General features: G+C 53.2%; 1 protein-coding gene across 3 annotated transcripts in view; it reads right to left on the reverse strand.

Annotated features, from left to right (window-relative positions):
* The window catches only part of CHST15 (carbohydrate sulfotransferase 15), an 80,352-nt gene extending 63,764 nt beyond the window's left edge, over nt 1-16,588 (reverse strand). For 2 of the 3 annotated variants that reach the window (XM_061403804.1, XM_061403802.1), the window contains exon 1: nt 16,502-16,588. The gene's annotated coding sequence lies outside the window, so the exon portion shown is untranslated. Of the gene's footprint in view, nt 1-15,373; nt 15,461-16,501 lie in introns of those variants that run through there. The other variant, XM_061403803.1, reaches the window with a different exon arrangement.
* Between the last annotated feature and the right edge of the window lie 1,101 nt (nt 16,589-17,689).

Genomic DNA, 17,689 nt, shown 5'->3' on the forward strand with positions numbered 1-17,689 from the left:
CTAAGTACCCAAATGTAGGTTACTATTATCAGAACTCAAGTTTCTCAATTCCCTGTCCTGGGTTCTATTTCACCAAAGTGAAGTGAAAGTTGCTCAGTAATGTCTGACTGTTTGCAACCCCATAGACTACACAGTCCATGGAAATCTCCAGGCCAGAATACTGGAGTGGGTAGCCTTTCCCTTATCCAGGAGATCTTCCCAACCCAGGGATCAAACCCAGGTCCCTCACATTGCAGGCAGATTCTTTACCAGCTGAACCACAAGGGAAGCCCAAGAACACTGGAGTGGGTAGCCTATCCCTTCTCTAGCAGATCTTCCTGACCCAGGGATTGAACCCAGGTCCCCCATATTGCAGGTGGATTCTTTACCAACTGTGCTACCAGTGAAGCCCATGTCACCAAACTGCTGCTGCTGCTAAGTTGCTTCAGTCGTGTCGGACTCTGTGCGACCCCACAGACGGCAGCCCACCAGGCTCCTCTGTCCATGGGATTTTCCAGGCAAGAGTACTGGAGTAGGGTGCCATTGCCTTCTCCGTCTCACCAAACTATTCTCTATATACTATAGGTTCCTTGCCAACAAAGGTCCATCTAGCCAAGGCTATGGTTTTTCCTGTGGTCATGTATGGATGTGAGAGTTGGACTGTGAAGAAGGCTGAGCGCCGAAGAATTGATGCTTTTGAATTGTGGTGTTGGAGAAGACTCTTGAGAGTCCCTTGGACTGCAAGGAGATCCAACCAGTCCATTCTGAAGGAGATCAGCCCTGGGATTTCTTTGGAAGGAATGATGCTAAAGCTGAAACTCCAGTACTTTGGCCACCTCATGCGAAGACTTGACTCATTGGAAAAGACTCTGATGCTGGGAGGGATTGGGGGCAGGAGGAGAAGGGGACGACAGAGGATGAGATGGCTAGATGGCATCACCAACTCGATGGATGTGAGTCTGGGTGAACTCCGGGAGTTGGTGATGGACAGGGAGGCCTGGTGCGCTGCGATTCATGGGGTCGCAAAGGGTCGGACATGACTGAGCGACTGAACTGAACTGAACTGTCTCTGAGAATTTTTCAGATCTAGAGAAGAAGGCTGTGCGCATACCCAGGGATGAGGCACCTACAAAGCTCCCAGTGGGCACACAGAGGCATGAAATGCATAAACCATGGGTCTTTCAGAATTTGTTAATCTGATAAAAACTAATTTAATTGATGGCCAATTGGGAGGGATCCAAAAACAATCTAAAAGATAAATGACAACACTGAAGTTCATGAAACTCTAAGGTGCTTCCAAAGCGTTGAGGCTCCCTAGGTTTAATGAAATTAGATGGCAGCAAGACAAGGCCTGTAGCATAGTGATGGAATTGTATCTGTGTCAGTTTCCTGGTTTTGATAATGTTCTGTGGTTATGTAAGATGTTATCATTGTGGGAAGCTGGTTGAAGAGTACACAGGAACTCTGTGCTATTTTTGCAACTTCTTATGAGTCTAAAATTACTTCAAATTAAAAAACTAAAATAAAATTATGGGCAGAATCCAGGAGTGCCAAAAGATTAAGGGGACTCCTGGCAAGTTGTCAACATGTCAAGACATCAGGGCCAGGTGTGGGGAGCCATGGGTGGGGTGGGGGAAGAACCTCCCCATGAGGGCACAGAGGACGTCAAGTCCTGAGGGACGGACAGGACTTGGTCAAGGTCAGGGTTAGAAAGCAAGGCTCAAGGCAGGGGCCACACCAGCTGGGGAGACTGCTATGCCCCGGTCCCTCTCCAAAGGGTGCCCTCTCCCTGAACCAGGCTGTCTGGAGTCAACACCAAACTCAAGTGAACAGCCACATGCTCACCTTTGGGATTTCACGGACTATTTCAGTCCTGTTTTCATGAGTGTGGTTTCAGCTGCCCACCCAAGACTTCTCCCATCAAGCATGTGCTTATATAAAAATAACTTGCTCACAAGCCAAACCCTCAGTGAGAAGACAAAAAGGATGGGGGTTTTGCTTCTCACTAGCCCTACCTTTTGAAACCACAGCAGCTGCAGGCCAGCCCAGCACGGGGCAAGGGTTCTTTACCCAGAGATGAGACAGTGAGAAAGCGAAGCTTAAAGGAGCTTCCCTGGTGGGCTTCCCTGGTGACTCAAACGGTAAAGAATCTGCCTGCAACGTGGGAGACTCGTGTTTGATTCCTGAGTCGGAAAGATCCCCTGGAGAAGGGAATGGCTACCCACTCCAGTTCTTGCCCGGAAAATCCCATGGACAGAAGATCCTGGGGAGCTACAGTCCATAGGGTTGTAAAGAGTCAGACATGACTGAACAACTAACACTTTCAAAGATCCTGGGGAGCTACAGTCCATAGGGTTGTAAAGAGTCAGACACGACTGAACGACTATCACTTTCAAAGGAAAAATGTACTTTCAAATAGTACACTTGGGTTCATTCAACCCAAGTGTACTATAAACCAAGTTCTCTGACCTGCTCTCCCAGACCGACCCAATCCCATCCCATCAACTGATCCCCTCCTGGGATCTTGGCAATGGCTGTTCCCTCCTTCTGGGATGCTCTTTCTGAGCTACATTCCGTGGTGCCTTCCTGTCGTTCGAGAATCAGCTTAAATGTCACCTTTCTGGAAAGGCCTTCTCCAATCACCCAGACAGTCACCCCCTAACATATAGCACTTATTATTGTCTGTTCTCTGATATTTATGAACTTGTCTAAGATGGACCCTGTTTGTCAAGTCACTGCTACAGTCTCAGCTCTTAGCGCTGGGCACACAGTAGGTCCTCCATCACTGAAGGGTGATTCTTAAAGGGGGTGTAGAGCCTGAGTCAGAAGAGTTGAAGATGAAGGATCAGGCTCCCAAATGGTTTTCATGAGTGAAGTTTCAGGATCAAGGGGCAATTCAATGTATTCTTGCCTTTCCTCCTTTCAGCCACTTGTCCGTCCAGCCAACCATTCTTTCCCATGGCCCGCGTCCTGGGGATGTAACCTTGAATAAGACACACCTCCTATCCTAAAGGGACAAATAACCTTCTGAAGGCAGAGACGGAATGGAGGTAATTCCTGCAGTGACATGCTAAAGGCCAAAGGCGACTCCTGGGCCTCTGGCTGGGCCCCTGTGGAGATGAGGGCCATTCATGCAGAAAAGAAAACTAGAGCTAAAATCCCACGGAAGCTGCAGTGATGGAACATGTATGCTAGTTACATCCAGGGAATCTGACCAAAAAACCCAAAGAAAGTCACAGTCAAGGACAGACTGAGGATAAAAGAGGCTCACTCCTGAGATCTCTGCAGATTACCGGCCCCCATCTTTGCCATGGAAGAACTGGAAATCCTTCTCAGAAGAACAGCTGTGATCACTGCTACGTTCCATCTTAAAGAGCTTAACGCTCGCACCCACGTACAAACATGACCACACGCGTGCACACGGGAGCGCACAGGTACACAGACGCCAGGGGCCCACCCCTGAAGAGCTCACACAGAAGTGGAATATGCGTTTTCTTTCAAAAAGCCCAAGAGGGCTTTAGATTTAGAACCTGCATTTAGAACCAACCAGCTTCCGGCAAAGTTCCCTCTGATTGTAGTTATAGAGGTGCCTTTCGGTGTCAACAATAAGAGCGTGAAATGGATCCAGGAGGATCTCAACAGGTGAGCCTTCCTAAGCGCCGAGAACATTCCAGTAACAATACAGAAGCTGGCCTGGGGACTCGGCTCAACACCCGGGAATGCACCCCCAGCCACTGCAGCACCCCTGCCTGGGAGAGCTGCCGGCTGGCCCTGTGCATTTCCTTCCTTGTTATGGCCCAGCCTCTTTAAAAATCAACTTCATAATGTACCCTGGAGTCACAAGCACAGCCCCGTGTTTATGGGCTCAGCCAGATCAGATAAAATTTCATTCTCTGAATTGGTTCCTAATTTAATTACTCCCCGGATAAGCGCTGGCCTCCCACTGCTGCAGGGAAAGAACTCGGGAGGCACTGGCGCCACAAGCCACGAGCTGCAGCTCTCGCTTGGCAGCTGGTGGAGGATGAGCTGTTGCGGGGCCTCTGCAGGTCAGAGGGTGTTAGGACAGCAGGCGAGGGCCAGGCAGTCACCGCCTGTCCGCCCAACCAGCCTGCGTTTACCATCCCCAGCCAATCAAGAGGGTGACCTGCCACTTAGTAAAAGGGCTCAGGGAGAGTGTTGAGTGTAACTGAGTCGACTCTGAAAACCCAGATTCAATCCTGACTCTGTGTGGCCTCTCTGGGCCTCAGTTTCTCCATCTGCAAAATGGGGCAGGACTATGTTCCCCTGAAGGCCTTTGCAAGCTCTATCATTCAGACAAGCCAAGGGAATCAGAACCTCATCTGAGAATCAGTCCTCCTTTAGGGCCAGGAGAAGAGCATACAAAAAAGTAAATGAATTATGGAAAGCAAGTAAAGATAGCTCAAAAAAATTAATCCTAGAAATGGAAACATGTCCACACAAAGACTCATAAATGAATGTTTATAGCAGCATTATCCCTAAGAGCCAAAAAGTGGAACCACCCTATCAACAGATGAATGGATAAATGTAACGCAGCCTATTCATACAATGGGATATCATGTGGCCATATAAAGGAATGAAGTACTGATATAAGCCACCATATAGATGAACCATGAAACATGGTGTTAAGTGAAAGAAACCAGACACACACAAAAAACATATCCTATGTGATTCCATTCATCTTAGGTCCAGAATAAAGAACTCAATAGAGATAAAGTAGATTCTTGGTTGCTTAGGGTGGGGGTGGTGAATGGGGAGATAGGGGGCTAACAGCTAAGAGGTATATGGTTTCCTTTTAATGAGGACATGCTCTAAAAGAAAACACGGTTCTGGTTGCACACATCTGTGAACCTACTAAAAACTACTGAACTGTATGCTTTAAATGGTGAATTTTATGTCATGTGAATTACATCTCATTATCCAGCCAGTCCATTCTGAAGGAGGTCAGCCCTGGGATTTCTTTGGAAGGAATGATGCTAAAGCTGAAACTCCAGTACTTTGGCCACCTCATGCGAAGACTTGACTCATTGGAAAAGACTCTGATGCTGCGAGGGATTGGGGGCAGGAGGAGAAGGGGACGACAGAGGATGAGATGGCTGGATGGCATCACCGACTTGATGGACGTGAGTCTGAGTGAACTCTGGGAGTTGGTAATGGACAGAGAGGCCTGGCGTGCTGCGATTCATGGGGTCACAAAGAGTCAGACACGACTGAGCGACTGAACTGAACTGAAAGCTGTTTTATAAAAAGGATAGGTTGAATAAAAAAAAAAAAACTGTTGCATGATTTTTAAAAATAAATCAGATGAGAACATTGTAAAGTAAATATACATAACATAAATACACATACACACACACACACACATTCTCCCTAAACAGTTCCACAGCTTCATAACTGATCCAAAGGTACATAAACCACAAAAAAAAAAAAAAAAACCAAAAAACTGCTGACTTGAAAGTGGGCAGGCTTGCCTTTTTCTATTGATTTATTTCAGTTTTAACAGCCAAAAGCAAATTTATTTTCTACCATCGAAATGGCAACTGAGGTTTCATCTACTCTTTAATACATCATTTTTATTCTCAGAAACAAATTGTGAAGAATGCAAAAGATGCGTGGATTTTCAACAGCCAGCCGGTGAGCAAAGGATTTTCTTTCTTTTTGCCTGGAAGCTATTTCCAATGAAGAGGCCACATTTGCTAAGCTCCCTCTTCCCTTTTGTGTATCTTTCTAATTTCTCACAGAAACTGCTACGGAACAAGTATAAATAGCTTTCAAAGTTAGGGCGACACAGATGTCAGGCTGATCCCAATTCCATTATTCTGAGCGTTCTTTCATCCTCTCATTTAGCGCTCCTGACAACTTTCTTCAGCAAATTCAACATGTCCTAAAAGCAGCTATTTCCTCTGACTTTCAAAACAGCGCGGCTGGATTACTGGTCTGATATGGGGTTGGCTGGGGCCTCCTGGAACTATTACCTTGATCGAGAATTGTGAGAGAATAAGGGAAGGTCACAACATGTGGGTCCGGCTACAGATGACCACAGAAAGGGCAATTCTGAGTGTCCCACAGTTCAAGAACATCCAGGTAAACAGGAAGATGGTCCTCTCTAAGGACTCACCATTTCTAAGCCCAGAGGGTATTTCTTTCAGATAAGAAATACTGATGGGTCAAAGTAAGAGGCAACCAGGGGAAGTTGAGTGCTTGACCCTGGATGGTGCACGGGGCATGGTCAGGTTGATGACTCGGCTCGCCTCGCCCCTCCCCTCAGATCACCACCCTGTTTTACTTGCTCCCCTGAATGTGGCTTGGCATCCTGGGATCCCGAGCAGAGAGATGCCCGAAGCTCCTACAGCCAGGACACGATGCCCCGTACGAGACCGAGAAGGATTCCTGCCATTTCAACCGAGTCCTGGTCCTAAAGCAACAGCGCATGGGGGGAGAGATGGAGCTGGCCCCCACCCCACAGAAGGGTCCTGGGCTGCCTGGGATGCCAGGCAAAGGAGGTGCTGCTACCAACCAACCAGAGGCTGCAGTGGGGGGATCCCCAGTCCTGCCAAGATCCCCCTGGATCCCCTCTCATTTGTCCTTCATCACCTTGTGATGATAGGGGGTTTCCAGGTGGGGGACAGCCTGGATTCAGAGCTCACTTGTGGACCAGGTCGGCCCGCTCCCACCGACCAGACGACCTTCACTCTGTATTTGTTGAGACACTGGAGAGAGGCTTTCCAGCGAGGGCTGCCCCCTCGAGAATAAACCCGCTCCATCCCAACACAGACACACACGCAGACACACACACACACACACACACACACACACATAATGCCAGGAGCAGAGGCCCCGGCCCAGCCGGACTGTAGCCCCCAGTCTCTCATTCCAAAGAAGAGCAAATACGTGCTGACATCCTGTCTCCGGCAAACGTCTGACAAGTCTGCGCTGTTCATCATGGAAAATGAAAAAGCTAAACGGCCCCAAGAATCTGCCGGAGGATGACATCCGACGGAGGCCCTCAACCTTGAACCAGAAACGAGACCATGGAAAGAGCACCACTGATCCTGAATTCTTCTCCACATCTTCTTAAAGCAACAGCGATTCTGAAATCGAGTGTCTGGTTACACGACCCAGAGACTAGCCAGCTGCAGCCAACTCCCACCTGGATGTCCAGGAAACTGAAGGCAGGGAAGCCGGCTGGTCCCACGGGACCTGGGCCAAAACTTCGCCCTGCCCAGGGTGGCTGCAGCTTAACAGATGGCATGATCACAAGTGTCTACTGGGAAACCCCACTGGTTGGCCCAGTTCCCCGGGGCCACCGCTTTCTTGTAATCCTGGAGATCCCTGACGTGCACAAAGCAAATGCAGCTTGCGTGTGTACATTTGGAAGGCTCTTTATATAAACAGGTTCACGAATCAGAGGGAACAATCCTCTGTAGACCAATAGTCTGATTTTCGGTTTGGAAATTATGGTCTCTATAAATACACTCCAGGACATACTTTATATTTTTAATGCAAATATTTACATTCCAAACAAAGGAGCATGGAACTTAATGACAAGCTATTTATACCGGCTATAAGAAACACTAACAGCTCCCACATTTCTTGCCTGAGTTAATGGCTCCTGCTTCTATTCCTGAAATACAAATTTCCATAGTATTTTTCCCCAAGACTCTCCAGCCACACAAAAAAAACTGTGTAATAGCCCAAAACCTAATGTCAGGAAAGCCAAGTTTAGCACATTAGGCTCTTGACTCCTTCTGAAATTTACTGATAAGCACTAACTCTCCTGCACCACGCTACCAAACTGGGGTTACTTTTCTGTCTTCTTTGGGTGTACATTCAGAGGCCCACACGAAATCCATCACAGCCCTTTCTCCAGGACAAGCTGGTTCTTGATGTGTTAATTCAACAAACGACAGTCTCTAGCGACTGACCGGACCCCCAGACAGCCTCTCACCCTTGAGAGGCTCACCAGGCTGGGGTGAGTGGACCACACCCAGGAATACTAGAAAGATCATGGTAAAAAGGAGGATGGGGTCAAGGTCAAGGTCAGTAGAGGATCCCTGCAGACACTCAGAGGAGAACGGTGACATCTGGATGGAAGGATGTGGAAAGACGGTTAAGAATTACTCGCAAAACTTCCAGAAGGCAATGAGGAGATGGGGGCAGGGGGCTGGACGAAGATTCAGGCCGAGAGGGGGAATCAAGAGTGGGGGACCGAGAGAAGGCAGAAAGGCCCTCACACTCAGGCTACCAGACGGTCAGTCTGCCAGTGGTTCTGCCCCTCCTTGTAAATTACCCTTGTGTTACAGTCAGAATGCAGCCTTGAGGTCAAAGGCTGATCATTACCTCAATCTAACTCATCACTGCCATGCTCTGCAGATAGCAACACAGTCGACAGGCTTACCTCCTAACCTTGATGTCCTTACCGACTGCATATCTGATGCTGTCCTTATCAACTCTGTACCTAACAGGTGCCACGTGTGAGACCCCTCCATGGGTCAGGCCCCGGGCTCAACACCTATCATTTGCTCTGGGTGGATGGAGGGGTCAGGGGAGGTGGGGGGCCGCGGGGGACTCTTCTTGCCCACTCCTGATGTTTCCTGTCTCATGGAGACAGAGCTGCCTGTGTACCACCACTGTGTCTCCACCTGGTGAGGTCCACACCATCCCAGGAGCGTGCAAGCAAGAGCCTGGCCTCATCTCTTCCCACACAGAGTAGGCACTGCCCCCTGCTGGCTGCACCAGGTTGAGGGGGGCAGTGGCGGCCGCCCCGGAAGAGGCTGCTGCTTTCCCACTGGCCTGCGACTCAGGAGAGGTCAGTGGGCCTCACTGCCCGCTTCTTACTTCAGGTATGCGATGCCCACATGCCCACTGGTTCAATCACATTCTCCAAGATCCACTTCAGTTGGGACCAAATACTGCATTTCTCTTTATGCATCTTTCTCCTCCCCTCTCTCCATTGGTTCAGAACTTGGCCAGGAAAGAGGGGTTTAATTTGGGGGGCTCCCTTGGACCCTAATTTGTACTGTGAAAAGAAAGTGAAAGTCCCTCAGTCGTGTCCCACTCTTTGGGACCCCATGGAGAAGTCTCCAGACCAGAATATGGGAGTGGGTAGCCTTTCCCTTCTCCAGGGGATCTTCCCAACCCAGGAATCAAACCCAGGTCTCCCGCATTGCAGGTGGATTCTTTACCAGCTGAGCCACAAGGGAAACCCAAGAATACTGGAGTGGGTAGCCTATCCCTTCTCTAGCAGATCTTCCCGACCCAGGAATCGATTGGGGTCTCCCACAATGCAGGCGGGTTCTTTACCAATTGAGCTATCAGGGAAGCCCATTTGTACTCCTGGTACCCAAACTATGCTACAAAAACAAGATAGAGATTATCAACCCCACTTTACAGATAAGGAAACTGATGACCAAGCAGATGTAACCACTGGCCCAGGGTCACGATAATGGAACACAGAAGCACAGGAGCGACTCAAGCCCAGGTCCACGTGGCGTCCAGGCTCACCCCACCACCTAGGCTGCCTCTCCAAGGGGACAAGGGATTCCACACTCAGGCTAAATCCACATCCGTGTGATGGGCATCAAACCTTTGGTTGATTGGGAAATGAAGGTGCTAGTCAAACTCGCCTCATTCAGCCCGAATCAGCTAACGCATGTCACAAAGGGGAGACACAGCAGTCCAGACCCCTTTCAACAAGGAGTGAGACAATAACACAGCTTTACAGGCCTCTCAGACTCTGAAATGCACCTTCCAACCTCACAGCAAATGCGCTATGGGCCCCCGGCCCCCTCAGGGCAGCTCCCTACAAGGGCAAGCAGAGCAGGTCAGAACTTCCCCGAGATCCAGGGCTACCCTGGAGGAAGGGACCCACCATCTCCCGAGGCCTCTCCCCCTCTGAGGTCACACCAATATCATCTCGATCACAGGGAGCAAAAAGGGTCAGCAGGCACATATTCCATTTCAAGAGAAGATGTGAAACCACCCGTCATAGGAAAAAATAACTGTGCCTGCCCAGGTGGTGAAGGACAGGGAAGCCTGGCGTGCTGCAGTCCATGGGGTTGAAAAGAGTGGGACACGACTGAGCATCTGAACAGAAAGGTGGCGCTAGTGGGTAAAGAACCAGCCTGCCAACACAGGAGACGTAAGAGAAGTGGGTTCAATCCCTGGGTCAGGAAGATCCGCTGGAGGAGGGCATGGCAACCCACTCCAGTACTCTTGCCTGGAGAACCCCGTGGACAGAGGAGCCTGATGGGCTACAGTCCGTGGGGTCGCAAAGAGTCAGACACAACCGAGGTGATTGAGCATAGCACAGCCCTGTAATCTAATTATGTGCCCATGTTGGGGTATTTTCCAGGCACCTGGATGATGAGGCGGCCTGTCTCAATATTTTTATCACAAGCACAGTTCTGGAAAGGGTCCAGGTTTCCATTATAATGACACTCTCTGCTTTTGAGGATCTGCCAGCCTTTCTTGCTTCAGAGACCCAGAAGGCCTGGACCCGGACAAATTCTAGAAACATAGCATAGGTGTCAGGATGAGCCTGCCCGGGCAAGAAGGCCCCGGCACACCCGCTCAGAACTCTTTGAAGCTTGGAGTGGGGCTCAGGAATGCAACATTCGAAAGCTGGCCTCCCCAGAACATCCCCTGATCTGCCCCCGGCTTAATCACCACTATACAGGAGCACAGCCAAACCGCCCGGCCACCTGTCCACGGCGTCCGCTGGAAACATCTCAGAGGGCGGCTGTGGATGTAGCCCTCTCTTTGCCGGGAGAGATGAAGCAATCAGCCTGACTAGAAGCTAAGGCGTCCTGGGGTGTCAGAGAAGCTCTCTGAGGTAGAATATGCTAAAAGTCATGCTCCCCTCCTCCACCATGAAATATACACAGCTACATTTAAAAAAAAAGAAAGCTGGGCAAGCAATTTCAGGGAGCTCAGAAACATTCTCCCATCCCCAGTAATGAGCTCTAGAGCTGATGTATATTAAGCACTTACTGTATGCTAGGCACCACTCCAAGCAGGTATTAAGTGTCCTGTGTAGGACTTCCCTGGCGGCTCAGATGGTAAAGAATCCACCTGCAATGCAGAAGACTCAGGAGACCTGGGTTCGATCCCTGGGTGGGGAGGATCCCCTGGAGAAGGGAATGGCAACCCACTCCAGATTCTCGCCCGGAGAATCTCTTGGACAGGGGAGCCTGGCGGGCTACAGTCCATGGGGTTGCAAAGAGCAGGACACAACAGAGCGAATAACACCTGGCTCAGCTCTCAGGCCCCAGCTCTCAGGCCACTCCAATCTCAGAGCCGCGCTAACCTAGCAACTGCTGCGCTCTGGGCAGTGTTACGTAGTCTGACTCGTGCAAGTTCTGCCTGGCCCACTACTCTAAGCTCTGCCTTGTGGCCCCCATGCACCTGGCCCTGGGCTTGCACCTGGAGGAAGACATAAATGCCACGTTTGGCTGGTGCTGATGAAACAGGCTGCTCGCATTTCCTCCACATCCCTTTCGAAATCAACAGAGACCGAGAACCTGCTTTCCTTTGCCACCCCCCCACCCCACTTGCTGATTCATCACCGCCTTCCCCTTTGAGAGCTATGACTGCTTTTCCCCACCCCCACCCTGAGTCCCTCCTTCCTCCACTGCCATTCTGTGATCCGACCTCTTGCACATCCGGAGGGCTAAATGATTGGGCCCTGTGGTCTCCAACAGCCTCCCCGCCCTCTGATTGAGACAAAGGGAGACCTGTCTGACCAGGCTGGCATAGGGCAAGCTGGGAACCCGTAGGGACCCAGCAAAGGACAGCTGTTAGGACCAAATGTCTTCCTCCCCAATGCCCATACTTAAAAATACTATGTATTGGCCCGAATGAACACAGACCCTTTACTTTTCTTCCTAGATGTGGACACTGGATACACACACTAGATAACAACCACCTCTGCGCTTCATTTCACGCCGTGAAGACCCAGGTCTACACACAAATCTTCCCATCCTAGCACTTCGTTTTAACGGAGGAGCCTCTCAGGAAGGAAATCAGACCCCAGCACCTGAGAACAATAAAGAAACACCCTGTGCAAGTCAGAACAGTCCCCCGATATGCTGTCAGCTAAGTGAAAAGACAGGCTCTGAATCGCAGCGAAGCGGCACAGTTAGGGCGGAAGTCAGCCACCGTCCCGAGCAGCCCAGCTTTCAGGTGGTGCACCATCCTCACCAGCTGATGACTGAAAGCATCACTTCCACATCACTTGCCGCTCAAGAGACGCCTGGTGAGGGAATGCTCACACAACAACGCTCCCAGGCCAGCTAGGTTTCTAAGTACTTTCTGCTTTTACTCATAGATCAAGGAAACTCGTCTCTCATATGAACAGGTTCTAAACAGTACCTCTGTAATCCTGGAACTGCTGACGCCTGGGGATCAGGACAGGGTCTGGATCTGGGGGGCAGGAAGCAAGAGCTGCCCAGAAAAGGGGATGTCCACTCATCTGGGAGATTCCAAGAGGCTCCAGCCTGGCAGGGTGGGATGTAAGAGCCGGCCCAGGAGCCAGAGCATTGGAGATCTGGGCTGATGTTTCACTTCTGGGCTCTGTGACTTGAGACTCACTGCTCCAAGCCTCAATTCTCACAATGGTAAGAAAAGACTCCTCCCAGGCCACCCATCCCTCACTGGCCTTTTTCCTGGCCTTACTCTCCCAGCTGTTAATGCAGCTCACTGCTCAACTATCTACCTGGCACAGACATTTTTGCCTGCGCCCTTCCTAGAAAGGCAGGAACTCTGTCTTCTCCCGGTATCGGTGTATACTATTGAATAATGAAACAATATGAAAAGTTTTATGCAGAGTGCCTCTTTCCATATGGCAAGTGAGAGTGTTAGTCCCTCAGTCATGTCTAACTCTTTGTGACCCCATGGTCTGTAGTCCACCAAGCTCCTCTGTCCATGGAATTCTCCACACAAGAATACTGGAGTGGGTTGCCATTTCATTTTCCAAGGCATCTTCCTGACCCATGGATCAAACCCGGGTCTCCTACATTGCAGGCAAATTCTTTACCAACTGAGACAGGAGTTCATCAGACAGCTACTGAATGGATGCGTGACACACAGCACATGAAGGCTGGCACTTGGCCACAGGCACAGAGGCGTCCGTCATTCTAGTCCCTTGGCCTGGGGCTGTGGTCTCCATATCCTTATCATGTGTTACACCTCTCTGATGGTGGGACACCCTTCCCAATATGCAAACTCAGGACCAGATGTCAAGCTTCAGACTTCTTGGCAGAGCACCCACTCCCAACCGTCTCCTTTCCCTGTAGAATTTGAGCCCACACTTAAATGTTCAGGCTTGAGAATTTCCTTGAAAATTAACAAGACTTGTCAAGTCAATTTTTCTCCCAGCTGGGTAAAGCTGAATCAAAGCTGCCCTCTTGGGTAGGGCATGTGCTCACCTGCTCAGGGCAGCCCCGGAGTCTCCCCACCTCTCCCCATCCCCTGAAGCTAGCAGGGATTCAACTGGAAGCCAGTGCGCCAGGCAACCTCCAGCCAGGTCATAGGCGGCCTTGGACACCCACGGTCTAATCACAGCCCAGCTCTAACCTGAAGCACCCACTAGAGCAGGTTCCAAGAGCCTGAGATTCCTGTGGACTAGATGGTTAACTTGGGGCTTCTCTTCTGCGCCTTCTCCAGACACCAAATAAGCAAAGTCCACTTCCCAACCTCTCCCAAACTTTCCTGCAAACACTGCCTCTTCCACACACTGGGATTAATCTTCTCTTCTTCGGGCCAGTGGGAAAACCAAACACCTCCCTTCTCCTGGCCACAGGCAACAGCAACAGAAAAGAAGAAAGGTGCAGACACAGAGGCCTCACAGCAACCACCGTGACAGTGCTGGGACCTCTGGCCATCTGATCATCAAAGAACAGCAAGGCAGGCAGGGGATCCACTCTGGACAAATCAGCCTCTCCATCCTGCCTCCAAACACAAGGTCCTGGATGAATTAATGCTGCTCACTGCAGTCATGCAACACCCGAGAAAGAACACAAAAACACTGCTGAATTCCCTTCGGAGGGCCAGGGAGCTGGACCTGGAAGGGGGAGAAGAGCCCCCTGCAGCTCCACTTCTGGCTCACTTGTGCACCTATGCACTGAGAGAGCCTGGCAAGCTGCTTCACCTGCTGGCTCAGTTCCCCCAGCCAGCAGGAGGCAGGACATTCTCCTGGAAATCTTTCAGGAGCGTTAGAGACAAAAACCTATTTGACTAAACCCATTTGAAAAACCTATTTGATTAAAAACTACCTAGCAGCAGCAGTTAAAAGGCATTTTATTCCCATGCTATTTTAAACAAAATCATATATGATGTGTATGCTAAGACATCCGGATTCAACATGCTGTTGGTAAAATTAACAAGAACCATGTTCTGGAAGGGAGGGCTCCTGATTTTGCCACTGGGGGAAGGGGAGTAGGAAAGTTGGACATGGGAAATGCTGTGTGGGGGAGGAACGGGAGGGGGGCAGTTCTAGAGGATATTGGGGCAAATCTCCAGGCCTCAGTTTCCCCCCGGGCGCCTCAGGAGGTGCGCCCCCCGACTGCTTTTCTGCTCCGTCACCTGGTGGATGTCCTTCTAGAACCGCAGCTGATAAGATCTGGGGCCCTGCAAACCCCTTGGCTCAGCCTCACAAGACGGCGCGCCACATCCCTTCGCGGGGCGCCCTGGGGCTTCCTAGAGATGTAACTTCATTCCCCCAAACTCCGTGCCATCAACTCACCCAACATGAATGTAGCAAGGGCCTCGGGGAATGGGAAAACGGACCGGGGGCGGGGAAGCTGGGCTCAGCCCCAGGCTTTATCGCCTCCTTCTCGAACCTCCCTACTCCAGGCGCGGACTTCCAGCTGCCAACAGCCAGCCCCCGAGCCCCAGCCTTCAGTCTGTACCCGCCGCTCCAGCCCCCGCGGGCCGACCCGGGCTGCGGGGCGGACGGGCAACGTGGGGCCAGGACCGCGACGGGGCGGTCAAGCAGCCGCGCCCAGGACCCTGGCGGCTCCGAATCCTAAACACACACGCACACACACGCGCGCACGCCGGCCAATCCGTTCGCCCGGAGGAGTCGGAAGGCGCTTTCACAGCGCTTCATTCATTCTCCCAAAGGCGAGGTTCGCTTCTCCCGGGCGCCTCCATCCCGTGATCTTAGGAGGACTCCAAGGGGGCCACCTGCGCCGCGACCCGTCCCCCATCAGCCCACGGCCGCCGAGTCCTCTACACCCGCACCTATAGCCCAACAGACTCGCGCTCCATCCCAATCGGCGGCGTCGCCCCCTCGCAGGGGCTGATGCCACCCCGGCTCCCCGCAGCTCCGTCGCCCCGCAGCCCCCGCCGCCCCTCAGCGCCGCTCGGCTCAGACCTGCAGCGTTTGGCTCGCCGCGCCCAGGCCGGCTGGGGACGCCGCCGCCGCCTCCGCCACCGCCGGGAAGCGCCGGCTCCTCCCGAGTCACACCGCCTCCGGAGCTGCGGCTGGGCGCTGGGAGGGGACAGGGGGCGGAGGGCCCAGAGGAAGAAGGCGGGGAGCAAAAGTTCAGGCCGCTCCGGGCCTCGCCGCTCCCGGGTCTCCTCCCAGGCCCGCCCACGCGGTCCCCCTCCCGGAACCCGGTCCCACGGGCTTCCGCGCCTGGGATCCCCCACCCCACGCCTCCCCGCCCGGGGCGGCCGCGGGATTGGAGCCTGGGCAGGAAGGTGGGCCCGAACCCGTGTCAGGGAGAGAGTGGCGGATAGCAAACACACCAACCTGCCCCGGGCCGCGCCTGGAAACTTCCCCGAAGTGCGCCGCGGAGCGGAGCGCCTGGCTGGGGAATCCCTACCCCCACCTTCACCCCACGCGCGCTCCTAGGGAGAAAGCACCGATCGGTCGGTCAGTCGGTCCTCCGCCTGCAGAGCGCGCCCCCCGCACCCCCATTCCGACTCCTGGGGCCGTTCTCCTGGACAGCCGGCCTGTGCGTGCCCAGAGGCAGCTGTCCGCAGCGCCACCACCCCGCCGCCGAGTCCCCGGTCCCGGAGCTCCGATCGCATTCTCCCTAGCGGGAGAGGGGGGCGTGCGAGCCATTGGCGCCGCCGCCGCCGCCGAGCATCCCTTCCCGCGGAGTCCCCGGCGCGCGGGGCGCCCAGAGCGCGGCCGGGATCGGCGGCGAGGGGACGCCCTCCGCTGGAGACGCCGATTGCCTCGGTGAGGCTGGGCCGAGGGTCGCGGGGCCCAAACCTGCCTGGGCTCTGCGCGCGCTCGCAAGTTCATTGTCTGCCTGGGCCGTCGTCGCCTCCGCCGCCGCCTCCGCCGCCGCCGCCTCCGCCGCCACCGCGCGGAGAGCGCCGTGGGGAGTGAGGCTGCGCGCAGCCTCGGCCGGCCCGGACTCCCTACGCCCAGCCCGGGCCGACCCCGGCGCTGCCCGGCCGGAACGCGGAGGGGCGCCGGAGCTCGGGGCCAGACACCCACCCGCCGCCTGTGGCCGCCCCCGCGCCGCGCCTGGCACCCAACTTGTACCTGAGAAGCAGGAGTCCAGCCTGGGGGCGGCGGGGGCAGCCCAGCCTCTGCGGCTCCGGCTCCGCGGGAGCGCGCCTAGCCCCGCGCCCGGAGCCCGGCATGCGGGGCGCGTCAACCTGACTCCCCGAGCGCAGGGAGGAAAAGTTTTGGGAGTGACGTGCAGATGGCGAATGAAACATCCGAAGAGAACCCGCCCCCCCGCCCCATGTCGCGCGGACACACATCAGCTTGGGTCTGGAATGTGAGACCAAGGCGTGCGCGCCGAGCGGTGGGTTTGGTTCCCGCCCCCTCCCGTTCCAAGTCAACACGGCATGTGCGCGGCTGTGATTCCGAATAGAGAGCAAACCGAAACCCCTCAAGTCTGCCAGTGACACCCTGCCAGAGACATTTTTTTAACGAACTTGGTGGTCTGAAGCCAGCCCGTGCATTGATATTCAAGGCCACGGCGCTGGTGGGTTCTAAGCCCTCTGTTGTGGTTTTGCATCTGGAGACCGCTCTCTCAGGCTCTTCGGCCCAGCCTGCTTGCTTTCACGGAGAAGGAAGGTTCAGCGGGACCCGGAGCCCGCCCCCCAGCCCCCCGCCCCCGCCCCGCACGGAGCAGTGGCCCCGGGCGCGGCTGCTCCAGGAAACCACCGGGCTGCCTGAGGTCAAGGAAGTGCCGCACCCGTGGCCGACCTGGAGACTCTCCACCGAAGATAAACCAGTTGAAGAAAACACTTTGAATTCGGAAAGACTCAAGCCCAGCCTCTCAGAAAACAGGTCTAAGGGGCAGGAAAAAAAAAAAAAATCCTTGTCTTCGGTCACATAGCCTTTTGCCGGCCGAGTCCCCTTGACCACAGTCCAGCATCTTGTCCTAGGAGCGACCAGAAGTGGGGCTGAAAATTCTCCGTGTCAAGTGCTGACACACCGCTGAGGGATGCGTCCTGAGGGTATCTCCCCCCACCCCAACCCTTTCCTCTCTTTCTGGAAAAACATGATTTTTATTGCCTGAGGCTCCTCTCACCCCCAGAAACTGTAGCCCACCCTGAGGTCATAAACTTCTGCTCAGCATCCATGGCAACTAACGCGGGGGTCACAATCAGAGGATTATAACTGCAGATGTGAAGCTGGGATGAGAGGGGAATTCTTCAAAACGGTATCTTGTTTTCCTGCAAATAATGCCTCTTACATAAAATCTACGGAGAGATT

This window comes from Bos javanicus, chromosome 26, assembly GCF_032452875.1.
Source record: "Bos javanicus breed banteng chromosome 26, ARS-OSU_banteng_1.0, whole genome shotgun sequence".
In the NCBI taxonomy this organism is placed as follows: domain Eukaryota; kingdom Metazoa; phylum Chordata; class Mammalia; order Artiodactyla; family Bovidae; genus Bos; species Bos javanicus.